Source organism: Oryzias latipes, chromosome 16 (genome assembly GCF_053564925.1).
Source record: "Oryzias latipes strain Hd-rR chromosome 16, Olatipes_Hd-rR_3.1".
Lineage (NCBI taxonomy): Eukaryota > Metazoa > Chordata > Actinopteri > Beloniformes > Adrianichthyidae > Oryzias > Oryzias latipes.
The window spans coordinates 16,691,659-16,706,011 of NC_136252.1; the positions used below are offsets into that span (position 1 = coordinate 16,691,659).

Here is a 14,353-nt window from a genome sequence, read left to right on the forward strand (position 1 = left end):
GAATGTTAATGCACTCCCTCATAACAGTGGCTTATTCTCTTTTTCTCCGTGTTTTGCTTTTCCAATTTCCCCATGTTTTCAACAATTATTCATCAAATCCTTTGTATCTATTTTTTTCCCTGACAAATCATCATGACAGCAGAGCTTTCACAGTTTTTCCATCATTTGAGACAAAACATGACATTCAGTTCTGCTAGCTGAAACCTTCAGCGGCTGAGCGCTCCACTCAGGGCTGTCAGAGCTCCGAGACTGAAAGTATTCCCATTAAACGATTGGTCAAGGAACAAAGAAAAAGGGATGTATGAAATTCAGGCGGAAATGTGGAAAGAAACTGGAGAAATCGGAAAAGCAGTGGGGCTAGTTAGCCTGATCCATGTCTTTTGACACATTAGCAGGAGTGCAGATATTTATGAGAAGCTTTATAGAAAAGCAGAGGTGGAAAATTGAAATTGTGTGCAACATTAAAGGAAGATGTGGGTGATTCATTTTAACTGGCAAACTTGTATACGGACTCAGAGACGATGCAAAGAGCAGGCTTACTCTAGATTCACATACAGGATCCTGGCAGGGTTGTATGGATGTAGAGATATTTATAGTTTTTGGATTAAAATTATTAGATTTAACATCATAAACTGACCAAGAATATAAACACAACACTTTTGTTATTGCTCCCATTTATTATGGTCTGAACTCAAAGATGTGAAACATTTTCCACATACACAAAATAACCAGTTTTCTGAAATATTGTTCACAAATCTGTCTAAATCTGTGATAGTGAGCACTTCTCCTTTGCCAAGAAAATCCATCCCACCTCACAGGTGTGCCATATCAAGATGCTGATTAGACAGCATGATTATTGGACAGGTTGTCCTTAGACTGGCCACAAGAGAAGGACACTCTGAAATCTTCAGTTTTGTTTTATTGAGGGGGTCAGGGGACTCAGACAACCAGTCAGTATCTGGTGTGACCACCATTTGCATCATCCCTACGTCATAAGTCTGTGTAACTTGCATTATCCTTATGAATACTTCACGAAACAATTACCACATGCATGACAATAATACAATCCATTTTCATGTGGTGGTCGCGTGAGCCTCAAGGAAAATACAAGACATACCTGTACTCCCCTTCACATGCAGCCACATTGCCTACCCTCCACGACCCAGACAACCCAAAAACAAGCAGCAACCGCACAGGTCAACCTTCATAAAGATGCATGTGACTAAGGCATGACTAAGGCCTGAACACTAATGAACTACTTGCATCATAAAAATCTACTACTGTAAAAATTCTAAAATAGTTAAGAGTGTTAGATAGAACCTAAAGAACATCATTTGTTGTGACATAATAAAGTACCCATCCATGTTCTCTGTAAACAGGAGGCTTTGGTATATGCTGGTCTGGAGGGATCAGATGTTGTTTAACAAAGTGTAAAAAGAAAAGGACATGTTCAGTGGAGCTTGATGCACAGTGAGAACAATTATTAACAAGCTGAAAGCATTAAAGACAGGTTGGCAGTTTTCCCATGTCTCAATAAATGTACCCTTAGGTCAAAATGTGTGTTGTTCATGGAAGTACAAAACCCTAAGAGTTATATTTGAGTTTCTGGCAGGTCTGGCTGAGCATGCAAAACACTGAACAGGTAAAAGAAGGCTCAGGAGTATGATGTGAGAACTGCCAGGGAAGTTGCTTGTTATTCTGAAAAGGCCATTGAAAAGTTCACTAAACAATATGACTTTAGGAGCAATGCCCTTCAGACAGATTATACCAAAGAGAAGTTGCTAGGCATTAATTTCCTAACAAACAATACATTTTGACAGAAACACCTTACAATGACAGTGAAGCTTAAAGGGGGTGATGATCTCAGCTTGTTTTCCTGTCACATGACCGGAGCACCTTGCAGTCATTGAACCCATCTCCTCTAAATACCAAACTAACAGCAGGACAATGGTCCAAAGCATCTGCATCAGCAGATCTGTATCACAATGGCTGAACAAGATAAGAATCACTGTTTAAGAATGGTCTTGACGGAACACACCTCAACTCTAATGACACACTGTACCTGACCTGTGATGAGATAAAATGCCAAAAAGCTATCAGTGAAATACTGGTAATGCTAAAAAAATGAAAAGGCTAAAAATTTCTTCATAGCTTCACAATGATGGAAGATAAGGGTAAAGTCACCAAGGAAGATGAATTACTTTTAAGTTATGGACGGAAACTTGGATTTAAAGGCTTTACAATCATTAATCTAAGACATTATTGACTCAAGCTTTATTTTCATATCTGTTGCCACGACTACCAGTTGATTATTCATTAATTCATTCAATCATTCATCCATTCATTCATCTTCTAAACCTGTTTTGTCCCTTTTGGGTTCATGGGGCTGCCGGAGCCTATCCCTGCCACCCATGGGCGAAGGTAGGGGACATACAGTGAAATCATGAATTATTTGACCATTTTATACGTAATCAATAACAAAAAAAGTACGGTAGTAAGTTAGTAATATTACTATATATAGTAAGTAGTTTTATCACTACTACTGCTATTATTATTACTTTTTTTATTACTATTACAAATACTATATAACTACAATTATTGTTACTACTAATATTACTACTATTCTAAAAATAATAAGGATCAAGAATTATTAATTAATATTTAGAAAAAAATGTTACAACTTAAAATTACTTTCTATAACAAAAGGGAAAAAAGGAAAAAAATATGGAATCAAATGGGTTCTTGCATTTTTTCACAACTCACCTTGTGTTGATCCATTTTTCAAATTATTTCTGCTTGGTTACCAACAAATGCTAATAGAACTGCTTTCATTCGGACAGTTCTTAGAAGTCAAAGTACTGTCATTTTCATCTATCTTTATTTTTTAGATTTGATAAAATCAATATTATATATATTATAATATTATAATACTTGAGTAGTATTACCAATATAACTGCTATTACTACTACTATTATTTTTATTACTTTTATTACTACTGTATGACTAGAATTATTACTACTATTCTAAAAAGAATGAAGAATGAAGAATTATTATTATTATGACTACTACTACGTACTACTTAGAAAGAAATGTTACTACTCAAAATTATTTACAAAATTATTTACTCATAATACTTAATTTATATAGTAACATTACTAACTTACTCCTTACTTCTTTTCTAAATAATAGAATATTGTGTTTGTGAATTATTTAGCAACAACACATTAAATTCATTTGAATTAAAATGTTTCTGAATTCGCAAGTCTAACATACCGAATACGAATCAATAAACAGAAGAACTGCATCATGTTTGGCTAAATATATATATATATATATTTTTTTTTTTTAAACTCTCAGCTAATTTTGCAACTTTGAAAATAAAAATTAAAACAACAGTGGGACCCTTGAAATATTGTATTCCTTTAATAGAAAAAAATGTCACATTTACAACGACATCAAAATAATAGAACAATGACAGTAGATATATTAAATCAAACAAAAAAAGCATTTTATCCTAAAGTCCTAAACATATACTCCCCTTTTGCTTTGATTTAAAATGGAAAAATAAATTACATGTGCACTTACAAAACAGTCCTCATATTTGCGCAGCAAAAAGTGAAAAGAAAATCTCAAGCACCATTAACCAGGATTCTGCATGACAGCTGGGGCCAAGGGGGACTCATATGATGTCAAATAAAATTTAAAAATCAATCAAGCGTCAATAAAAAGTAGAAACAATGTGGTGGATGAGAATAGTCTGGAGGCACACGCTTATGTAAAGCAAAGTGTTTATGCTCAGTGATTGTTTAATGGGAAAAAAAGAGGTCAAAACATTGTCCCACCAACAAACAATGAGTATGCAAATGATAACCATTCTCACTGCAAAAAAATTATAAGGACTTGTTTTTTAGCATAAGACTGCAAAAAGTTGTATGTCTGATGCAGATGACTGTATACTGTGTTATCCAATGGCTTCTAACGCCATATGACAGATGTCCACAGCCACATATAATGATACCTAAACTCATAACTCCCTAATGTGTTGATTGGTATTAAAAATGAATATATAAAAAATAGAGAAAGTGCTTTAAAGAAATTCATAACTGCAAAAAAAAAATTAAAAAGACAAGTTTTCTGTTTCTTTTGGGGGCATCCATGGATGGTATTGTATATGGTGCGCAGGCAAATTTCTGTCATAAGCTTAAAAATCCTTTGAAGCTTGAAATTCTAAATGCCTTCGGTGGGATAATGCCTTGCAGTTTTCATTTATTCACTTGCCATATTACAGCTGAATGCATTGTAGAACGGAGGTAAAATTTTGCAAATTAAGTTTTTTTTTTTCTTTTTTTTTTTTTTTTCTTTTAGCAAAAAGCAGCAATGGATGCCAGAGACTTTGTTCCCTGTCAAATCAGTAGAGCATACTACAACTTAAAAAAAATGAAGGCTCTGTGACAGTGTTAAAAAAAAGATGCCAGTGAGGATTAGGACAGCTTTAACTGAGCTCATTTACATCCCCAGCATCAGCAATCTAATGCTACTTGAGAAGGGATTAAACCTCACTCCCCTTGACTTTGATCAGATATACAGCACTTGTCTTTTGACTTAGAAATATTCACCCCCAAAGACAGAAAGGAAGGAACTTATGTATAATTTTCTACACTACCTTAGGTTTTTCCTTTGTAATAATCCTGGCCTTAATGTACGACATTGACTGTCTACAGTAAGCTTCTCATTTTCCCTGCTCCAGGTCATGTAAAACATTGATGGGTTGAGGGTAGGAAGTCCATAAGGCTGCAAAGAGGAAATTCATATTGCATTTACAATAGTTTGAAAATTTGTTTTATAAAAGTCCCTACAAAATCTTGTATTTTAAACAATTGATGAATTGTTCCACAAGTTTTGATTGACTCATTTTATTTTCTTTGAAATCGATTTAAAATTGACGATTTCAGCTAGAATAAATTGCAACAACAAATGCAACAAAACTGACTATGATTAGAAGATGAAGGGTCATTTTTGATTCAATTCAATGCGGAAATTTTCCTGAACTATTTATTTAGCCCCCCCAAAAACAGGCCAGGTCATGACTAGTAGGAAATGTGCTCCATTGTCTTATTAAATTCTTAGTTTGCTAGTCATTCCATTTGAAGGCATCAGGAAAAAAAGACCTTGCTGGACCTTCTTAGAAAATGCAGAGGTGGAAAGAACACAAAGTTGGCCAAAGTTTCCACTTGGCCAAAGTTTCTACTTGTCTTTCTTTTTAAGAGTGTTCCCAATTAAATACATTTTCTTTAGAATCTTTGTGAATTTTAAGTTCGACTTTTGTACCCAGTTGAAATTTTTATACCATTAATCAGAATATGAGGTCATACATGTCTATTGTGTTTATTCCTGTGAACTTTATAAAGTTTACCACATCATTCAACTGCCTCCAGATGTCAGGTGCACAAATGAATAATGAAAAAGATCTGACTGTAAACCACCTGAATGCTATCTGACTGTCTCCCCAATGGCCTGTCAGTCTAATTTATTAATTCATTCTCTCAGTCCAAGTGAATTTAGTATTTCCATTTTTGATCCCCTGGTTCCTTTAGTAATTCGTTAAACAGCAATACTTTGCTCAAACCAGTGTCTCTCATAATTTAATTTTCTAGAATGTATTTAATTTGGGAAAGAACACCCTGCCAGCAGCTCTGAAACTGATACTATTACAATTGATAAGCTATAATAAATGATTAATTTTTGTTCCCATGGGGGAAGACAGCGCTGCTTAAAATAAAAGACAATTGTTTTTACGCAATCAAATTAATACAATTGAATAACTTTTTTGTGATTAGTAAATTATGTATTTAGAGAAGATCTCACTTATTTCATGCTGCAAGTTGAATAATGCAAAGACAAACTACTCCCCCCCCTTCCAGAATGCTTTTCTTTAACCTTGTTTTAGCACTTTTTGCCAGCTGTAGTTTTTAAATGTGTAAATGCAAGCTTCAATTCTATTACAATAATAATACAACTTTTTAATAGCAAGCATTAACTTACTAACTTGTCTCAAAGGGGGACTAGACATTTTGGGGGGAAAAACAAACAAACTCAGTGATTATAATTAATTGATCATACCATAAAGTTAATGAAGAGTAATCAGAACATTCAACCTCCTCCCTGAAGGTGGTAAGTTTTTTTTTCTAAACTGATTGAATCATGAGTAACAAGACAAATGACTGTATTTGTCACTTTTTTTTACAAAATAAAAATATATATTTGAAGAGAAACAGGGAAACATTTCTATAGTGTGTAAGTAAGTGTGTAGGTGGGTGGATGTCTTTGGATGACCAAAGTAATGTCTAAAAGGAAAATAATAGCATCTATAGAAAAAAAAGTATTGAATTGAATACATTGCTTAAGACACTAATATGAAATTAGGATGAATGACCTTGGCTGTTTGTAACCACATCAGATCATGAGATGTGGGATAAAAGATTCTCCTCTCCAACATGACTAACGGCTCAGACTAAGTTGGAGTTTCATGCAGGCTCAGAAGACCTAAAGTGGTTTTCCTTAGGTTGTCAATTAGGTTTTTTTGGGGTTGAAGAAAACAGGATCTGTGTAGATTTTGCACAAGCAAGAGAAGGTTCAAAGTCTTGTGGACCTGACACGCCGAGGGGACTAAACAGAAGATTGAAGCTGGGCAAGTGTGTTCTCACATATAACCTCAAAGGCTATTGATTTGATCAGTTACGAAAGTCAGACGCAAAAATGCAATGAGATTTAAAAATAGCTTAAAAAGGGGCAAAATAAAAGTAAATTATTTAAAAAAAGGCTTAAATACCCACTGATGAAAGTTGTCTTTTTTTCTGTTTTTAACATGTTCTTGTGGCTTTTAAGGGGTCATTTGTGATTTAAAAGATACCCTGGGGAGGCCACAAGCTCCCTGCTTTGCTCGATTCTGATGAATGATTGTAGATGACTTAGTCCATGAGTTATTGTTTGCCTCTTGTGTTTTGGTTTCTGGGTTTTTCACTTGCTTTCTTCTGTGAAGGTCAGCTGTGACTTCTCCTGAATGCACTGCCCCATTGGTTCTCCTGAATATAATCACAGTTGCCATAAGTTATCTCATATTTTCTAATTATTTAACTAAACATGATGTATTTAAGGGGGTGTCCTTTTTTTTGTTCTGTGTCGGAGTGTCTTATGTTTTTTATCTACGTTTTGGTTTTGTTATTAACTCTCTCTGATATCGGGGTCTGTTTTTATTGACCTCCCTGCAACACCAAGTACACCTTCACTTTCCTCATCTGAGCTACACTATATTACAAAAAAGATTCACTCACCCATCCAAATGATCCGTATCAGGTGTCCTAAGAGGTTGCAGAATTTCTGCTACAGAGTTCCAAACTTCATGTGACCCTCAGATTAGCCCAAGTAAAGAATGCAGAGAGCTTCATGGAATGATTTTCCATGGCCGAGGAGCTGCATCCAAGCCAAATATCACCAAGTGCAATGCAAAGCGTTGGATGCAGTGGTGTAAACTGGACTCTAGAGCAGTGGAGACACTTTCTCCGGAGTGATGAATGTCCGGAGGGATGAGTCTGGGTTTGGAGGTTGCCAGGAGAAAGGTACATTTCAGACTGCATTGTGCCTAGTGTGAAATTGGTGGAGGAGAAATTATGATTTGGCGTTGTTTTTTCTGGACTTGGGCCTGGCCCCTTAGTTCCAGGGAAAGGAACTTTGAATGCTTCAGGATACCAATTCCATGCTCCAAACCTTGTGGGAACAGTTTGGAGCGGGCCCCTCCCTCTTCCAACATGACAGTGCAACAATGCACAAAGCAAGGTCCATAAAGACATGGGTGACAGAGTCTGGTGTGAATGACATAATTTTGAACTTTATGGGTTAGGACTGGTATGGCACTTCAGTTCATATGTGAGTCAAGGCAGGTGATTGAAAACTTTTGGAAATATAGTGTATCTGGCTCAAAACTGGAGCTGGATAGCTCCACTATGGGAGGGCGGTTTGCTACAGTCTCAACCACAACTCACTCAGTGATGAATTTCTAATGGACTACTGACTAACTTTAAAATAGCTGTTGCTGAAATATAAAACTACCAAAGAGACATATAAACAATGTTTTGGTAATGTTTCTAAATTATTTTGAAAAATTAAGGATGTATTGTGACACAGAACATGTTTTCATAGTGATGTCTAAGTGAATCTGAGAAATCCAATCATTCCATCATTAAATAATTTTGTGAAGATAATTTCTGTCTAAATGAACCAGATTTGGATTAAACAAAGTTTAAACATCCAAATTACAACAGTTAATGAATAACATACTAAATATGAATTCAGTTAAAAGTAACTACTTCATCAATAGCTTTCCCAAATCTCAAATCAAACTGTTATTATACTTCTTTATCTTGATATAGCACAGTAAAACTCCAAACATGCAGTTTTGATAAATTAAACATGCTGTTAAGCTTCATGTAGTTTAGTCTGTAACCAGAATTCCAATGAAATTACAAAGATTTATAAAGGCATTTTTTCCTCATGAAAGGTTTCTGTCAAAGTAAGTTTTGTCAGCGATAAGTCATTTTTAATCACAATCAACAAACCTAATGTACAGTGGATTAACATCTTTTACATTTATCCGTCAAACAAAGCGAATCTAAAAAAATGTAAATGAACTCAAATCCGACATGTAATGACAAAAAGAAAGTCTTCCTGCAGCCAGTGGCGGTTCTACACCAACTTACTCCCTGGGCAAGTAACCCCACCAGCGCCCCCCCCCCCCCCCCCCCCTCCCGCACACATACAAAATTTGACAACATCCTGTTGTGTTCCCTATCTTCTAATTAGCCATTTTACTCAAAAAATGCATGAATTTTCTAGACTCATATTACAGGGGTAAAGTTTTGGGCCGAAGAAGATAAACATTTACTGAACACACTACAGCTAAACTTTTAAACCTTTTAAACTGAACTTTTTGAACATAAATATGAATAAAAACAGGAACACAAGTTAAACCCTAAATAACTTGTAATATTTTTCTCTCCATAGAAATATATTCTGGCAAAATTATACAAATATGAACATGCTGCAGGACAAAACAAAGAAAGCCTGGAAATATTAATAAGAAATTACAAATCAAATAATTCCATTTTTTTTGCTCTTTCATCATTTTTAGAGCTTTTTTTTTTAGAGCTGGACTCCTGCTTCATTTTTAGCAATAATTTCTTAATGTGTGACGTCCTGTGTGTGTCTTTGTGAAACATATCAGAGGGATTAGATCTAAAAAATAAAACTTATTGTGATTAATATGTTTAGGTCTTATAAAAAATTAAAGACTAAATCTTAGAACTCATCAGTGGGATTGCTCCAAAAATATTTGGCATTTCCCTAAATTTGTGCAACACCAACAGCAGAAATCCTCCAAAAAACCTCAATACATAAAAAATTGTCTGCGCTCATCCCCCCTCCCTCTCCCCTTCCCTCTCACACACGCGGCTCCGTCTCTATGACGGGAGGCGCAGCTGCGGCTCAGAGTTGATTGTCAGATAGAAAAAGAATCCCAATCACCTGTTAGTGTGATTCAGCCAGCCACGGGCGAGTTGCGTTCCCCTCTCGAGTTTTTTTACTTATGTTCCAAAGACTACCACAAAAAGGTGTGGCCGCAAACGTCTTGCAGCAGAGGGCGGTGGTCACGTGCGCATCGGGTCTGCTGTATCGGAGCAAAGAATTGTGGGAAATAATCCCCATTGCCTGCTTTTGTCGAAATTGGGTTGAGCACGGATGTTTGTTCTGCCTAATTCCTTTTCATGTGCCTGTTTTACGTTGTTTCACTCTGAGTTATTCTATTTATTTATTTATTTATTTTGCACCATAAGTGTGAAGAGGAAATAGGAGGAAGACATTCTTGAGAGTCTGATGTGTCATAATAAAGCCTTAAGTGTCGGCTGCTGAACCAATTTCAAATTAAAAGCTCCAAACTTCCTCTTTGAATATAGTATGTAACACATTAGGCACGGCAAATGCCCCCCCCCTATAAAGTGCTGCCCTGGGCAATCGCCCACATCGCCCATATCAAAAACCTCCACTGCCTGCAGCAGTTCATAAAATTATGACTCATCAAATTATAAAACCATCTATTCACTTCATTCCAAAGAGTAAGGTGATAAGTCAGCATGAGCTCCCTAAATTATTTAGAGAGTGTTTCTTTAAACATCTTCAAAGTAAGTTTCTTTTTTTCTTAATTTCTTTGTTGTCATGTAGTGTTTTGCTTATCAAGAAACCTGATGGTACAGGGTTACACCTTTGTAGGTGTGAGGATGTGCCCTTTACTATACTGTGTAGAAGTGCAGAACTGTTTAGATAATATCTCAAAGGGGCTTTTATTGCTGAAGAGGAGGTAACAGATTCCCCTTTAGAATCGTCTCCTTCTTAATGGACTGAAAGATGTAATTTGATTTCTCACAGTACTAAGAAAATTTGAACATTTGAGGCGGCGTTGAAGCTGACATACAGTATAACTCATTAAGGGTGTGCACACAAGGCTCAAGTGTTTGAGCAGGTTGGCCAATGAGCAAGGGATAGGCAATACGATCCCCACCCCCCCAGTCAACTGTTGTTGTGTCCTTGGGCAAGACACTTCACACTCCCTGCCTCCAGTGTGGCTCCACTGGTGTGCGGATGCGTATGAATGTTCCAGGTAATGGTGAGAAGGTCTGTAAGCGCATGCTGGCAACCACGTTTCTGTCAGTCTGCCTCAGCTGTGGCTACATCAGTAGCTTACCATCACCAAGTATGAATGAGGAGTGAATGAATAATGGACACACATTATCACACAATGTTATTAGTAGTAGTAATCTTTCCATGGGTTTCAAATTTCTAGGGATCTGGATCACAGGCCTTCTTGTGGACGACCAACAAGTCCTGTCTCTTATAAAAGGGCTCTTCATGAGGACATTAAATAAGAACCATCTACTCATAGACATTACTGATGAACATCTGCCTCTGCAAAATTAGAACGTTTTAGCAACTGGTCCACTGGTACAGGAACTACTCAGGATGAGTGGCAAACGTTCTGCAAAAGACTGGGATAGCAACCTGCTGCTGAGCATCCACAGGAAGAATCTCAGGAGAGGACATGCCATTACTAAGAATTTGTCTCACCAAAACCCTGGTGTTGGGTCCATTGGTCTCTAAAAGGTTATACAAGAACATGCAAATCTCTCCCCTTCAAATTTTGTCTGTGTCAATTAAATTAATAAAAATAAATATAGCTAAGAAAACAGGAAGTGAAAAACAAAATTTACATAAGCAGTGTTTGAATATATGATGCTCATATAAGTAGAATAAGGGTAAAAACAAAAGCATGACAAGCTGCTCTTCAGATGTAAAAAAAATACATGATGTTTTACTGTGCTAAACCATAATTCCTGCTGTCACACATGCAGTTTAATCCTTGTGCTATCTTAGATGACCCCACCCTTACATTGACGTGTTCTCCCTACCATGACAAAGGTGGATAAAGGTGGAAAGATTTCATGTAATCCATGGACACCAGTGAGGTTCACAAATCATTGAAGAAAAAAGGGTCAGCGCACTGTCTTGTGGGGTCTAGATGACCCAACTCCCAATGTTAAAGTGCCTAGGATAGCACAAGGGTTACAATCATCATAGTAAAGGTAAAATTTTAAACCATAAAAAATAACATTAGAGTGAACTATAATTTTTTTTCAAGATGTAACAAAATTCTCTTTTTCTTTCTTTTTTTTGTACAAGAGCTTTTAAATATTAATGTAAAAAGTAAAACTTGGACTTTCAATTTTAGTTTTATTGTATTAAATCTAAACTGCACACTGAATAGAGTCATCCATATTCACTAATGCACAAAAGATTACTTAAAATGTTCGTCACGCAGTTTTCTTGTGAAAATGTTAAAGTTTCTAGAGTGTTTTTTTTTTAGTGTGTTTTTTTAATGTGTGTCTTTTTTCCCTTTTTCCATGTTTGCTTTTTGTATGATTTTTCTCCAGATCTGAGATGGATTGGTGAGGAATAGTACTGAATGGATGGATGATCTCCATCACTCTTTTTTAAATGTTTTATCAAAATAAATGCTATAAAGCTAAAAAGATGTTATCATTGTTTTGCTTCTTTGAATTGTTCTTCATGTGACATATACAACTGTTAAAACAAATGAAATCAGATTTTTTTCTAAGCACTGTATTTCCTCCAAATCTCATTTACATGATCTAAAGTGGAAACATTTATAAACATCTCAGTTTTATGTAGCCTTTTTCCTGAGCAGTTGCTGTCAGCCGGGATGAGTTGTCAATAAAGCCTACGATAACGTCCAGTTACCAAGCCACCATTATTTTGGCAGAACATTGATAGTTTTATTCCTTAAAGTAGTATTTAACGACAGATGCTTTTGGTTAGGTCTATTTATTACCCCTTCATGGAGACTGGTGGAGGTTTACTTCCTGCATTTTTTTCTCTTTTTCTTATTCTGTCAATCGTCCTATCAGTCATATACAAACAGAAGTTTGACAAACGGTGGATTTCTAAAATTGGGAAGGGATGGAGAAAAGAATCGGGGGGGGGGATGAAACATAAATAGACAGCAGCACAGGAAAATCCCAGGCTGAGGTGTTGGGAGAAGGTGGGGGAGGACGAGTGATTTGGGGAAGAATTTTGTGTTGCAGTGTCTGCCCTAAAACAATTGATAATGAGCACATGTGGCAGAATCTCTGAGGAAATATGATCAAAAGACCATCTGCCAACATGCGGTAGCTGGTGTGGATTTTATTGAGAGTTTTTAGCAAGAGATGTACCGGCCTGAAAAAAGAATGTTGTTTCTGGCCTGTAGACGTGGAAGCTAACACAGTCCTCAGATTGCAGAAACCCTCCCATTGCAGCTTTCTTTTTTCTCTAACCTTGCCATCTTTATTCCATTTTGCAGTGTCAAATGAGCTGTTATGCCATGCATTTAACATTCTTTAAGCCTGATTTTTAAAAATTGTAAATTTGAGAGTGAGTCACCTCCCATGCTTCATTATATTTTCCAGAACAGATAAGAGGCAGAATTCAATCAGCTCTAACAAACTGAGGTCAATTCCTGTTGTAGAATGCTTTGTTTTTCTGTAATTACCGTAAAACTGATCTGATGAGGTAAAACAGTGATTAAGGGTAAACAAAGGCAACAAAAAGACTTATATGTGTGTAAAAACACCAAATTTATTACAATAGAAAAGAAGTTTATTTAAGCATGTTAAACAACAAGTACTATAGAAGCCACATTTCTTTCTCACATTTTATCACTAGGTTTGGTTGTCTTGGTAATATTATGGTCTAGAAGTTCTCTGAAAATATCCATCAACATCTGTTATTAGGTTTAATGAAGCCAAACATTTTAATTTAACTTTTTCATTACATTCGGTAATAAAATTTTGAAGATGGCAGGAAGGTTTTATAGACCCAAATGTGGAAAATGCTCTTGTCCCATGCTTCACATAGTAGAAATTCAGCTACAGAAATGACTCTCCTTCTCTTCTTTATGGTATTTTTAAAAATGGCAACCGGTTTTGCCTGTATTCAGTCAAACTAAAAATGAGGTGATGTGTTTTGCCCCTTAAAATAAAACGTGACTTTACCCTTTATCGCTGGAGACGTCATTGCCTAACTCTATTGTACATAGAACGCGCTTTTTGACATACTGCAGACAATTACTGAAATTCCAGCTAATTCTGTTGCAAAGAAAAGCAGCATATCAGCTTTGCAGCATCATGCAACACATTAACCTAAAGTGTTGCATGACGATACAAAGATTTCACCCAGGTGTCCGGCTTCATGGCCTCAGTCAACTTCTCGAAATGTGTGTGTATTTTTGTTTTTGTATGTCTGATCTTCTTCGAGATGAACTGGAACTGAATTTCCCTTTGCTGGGACTAATAAAGGTCAATTTATTCATTCATTCATTCAAACTGATTTACACTGCATCCATGAGAATTATTAACACACTAAAAGAGGATGCTTTCAGATTGCTCTGTTCACACCGAGGAGTGTTCTGGGATAGCTGTGGGTTTTCTCTCCATAAACGTCCAAGAATAGTGCGTCTTGAAAGATTATGAACAGAAAAAGTCTTGTAATGGTCTTTCTTGGAATAGTGTGAAAATAAATGTGTCCCAGACCACACTTATGGGCAAACCTCAGTGAGTCTACACAAGTGTCTGTAATTCCACTGGGACATTTTTCTGCTTTCCTCATGTCCACGATGGAATCTATAAAAAGCAGCTTTTTAATCCATGGGAAGGCCCTCTGCTTGTCTTTTCTGTTGCTCTCTTTAGCAGCAGTG

At 36.2% G+C, this 14,353-nt stretch overlaps 1 protein-coding gene across 7 annotated transcripts in view; it reads right to left on the reverse strand.

Annotated features, from left to right (window-relative positions):
- The window catches only part of LOC101167820 (CUB and sushi domain-containing protein 3), a 301,513-nt gene that overhangs the window by 234,441 nt on the left and 52,719 nt on the right, over positions 1 to 14,353 (reverse strand). The gene's annotated exons all lie outside the window — the stretch shown is intronic.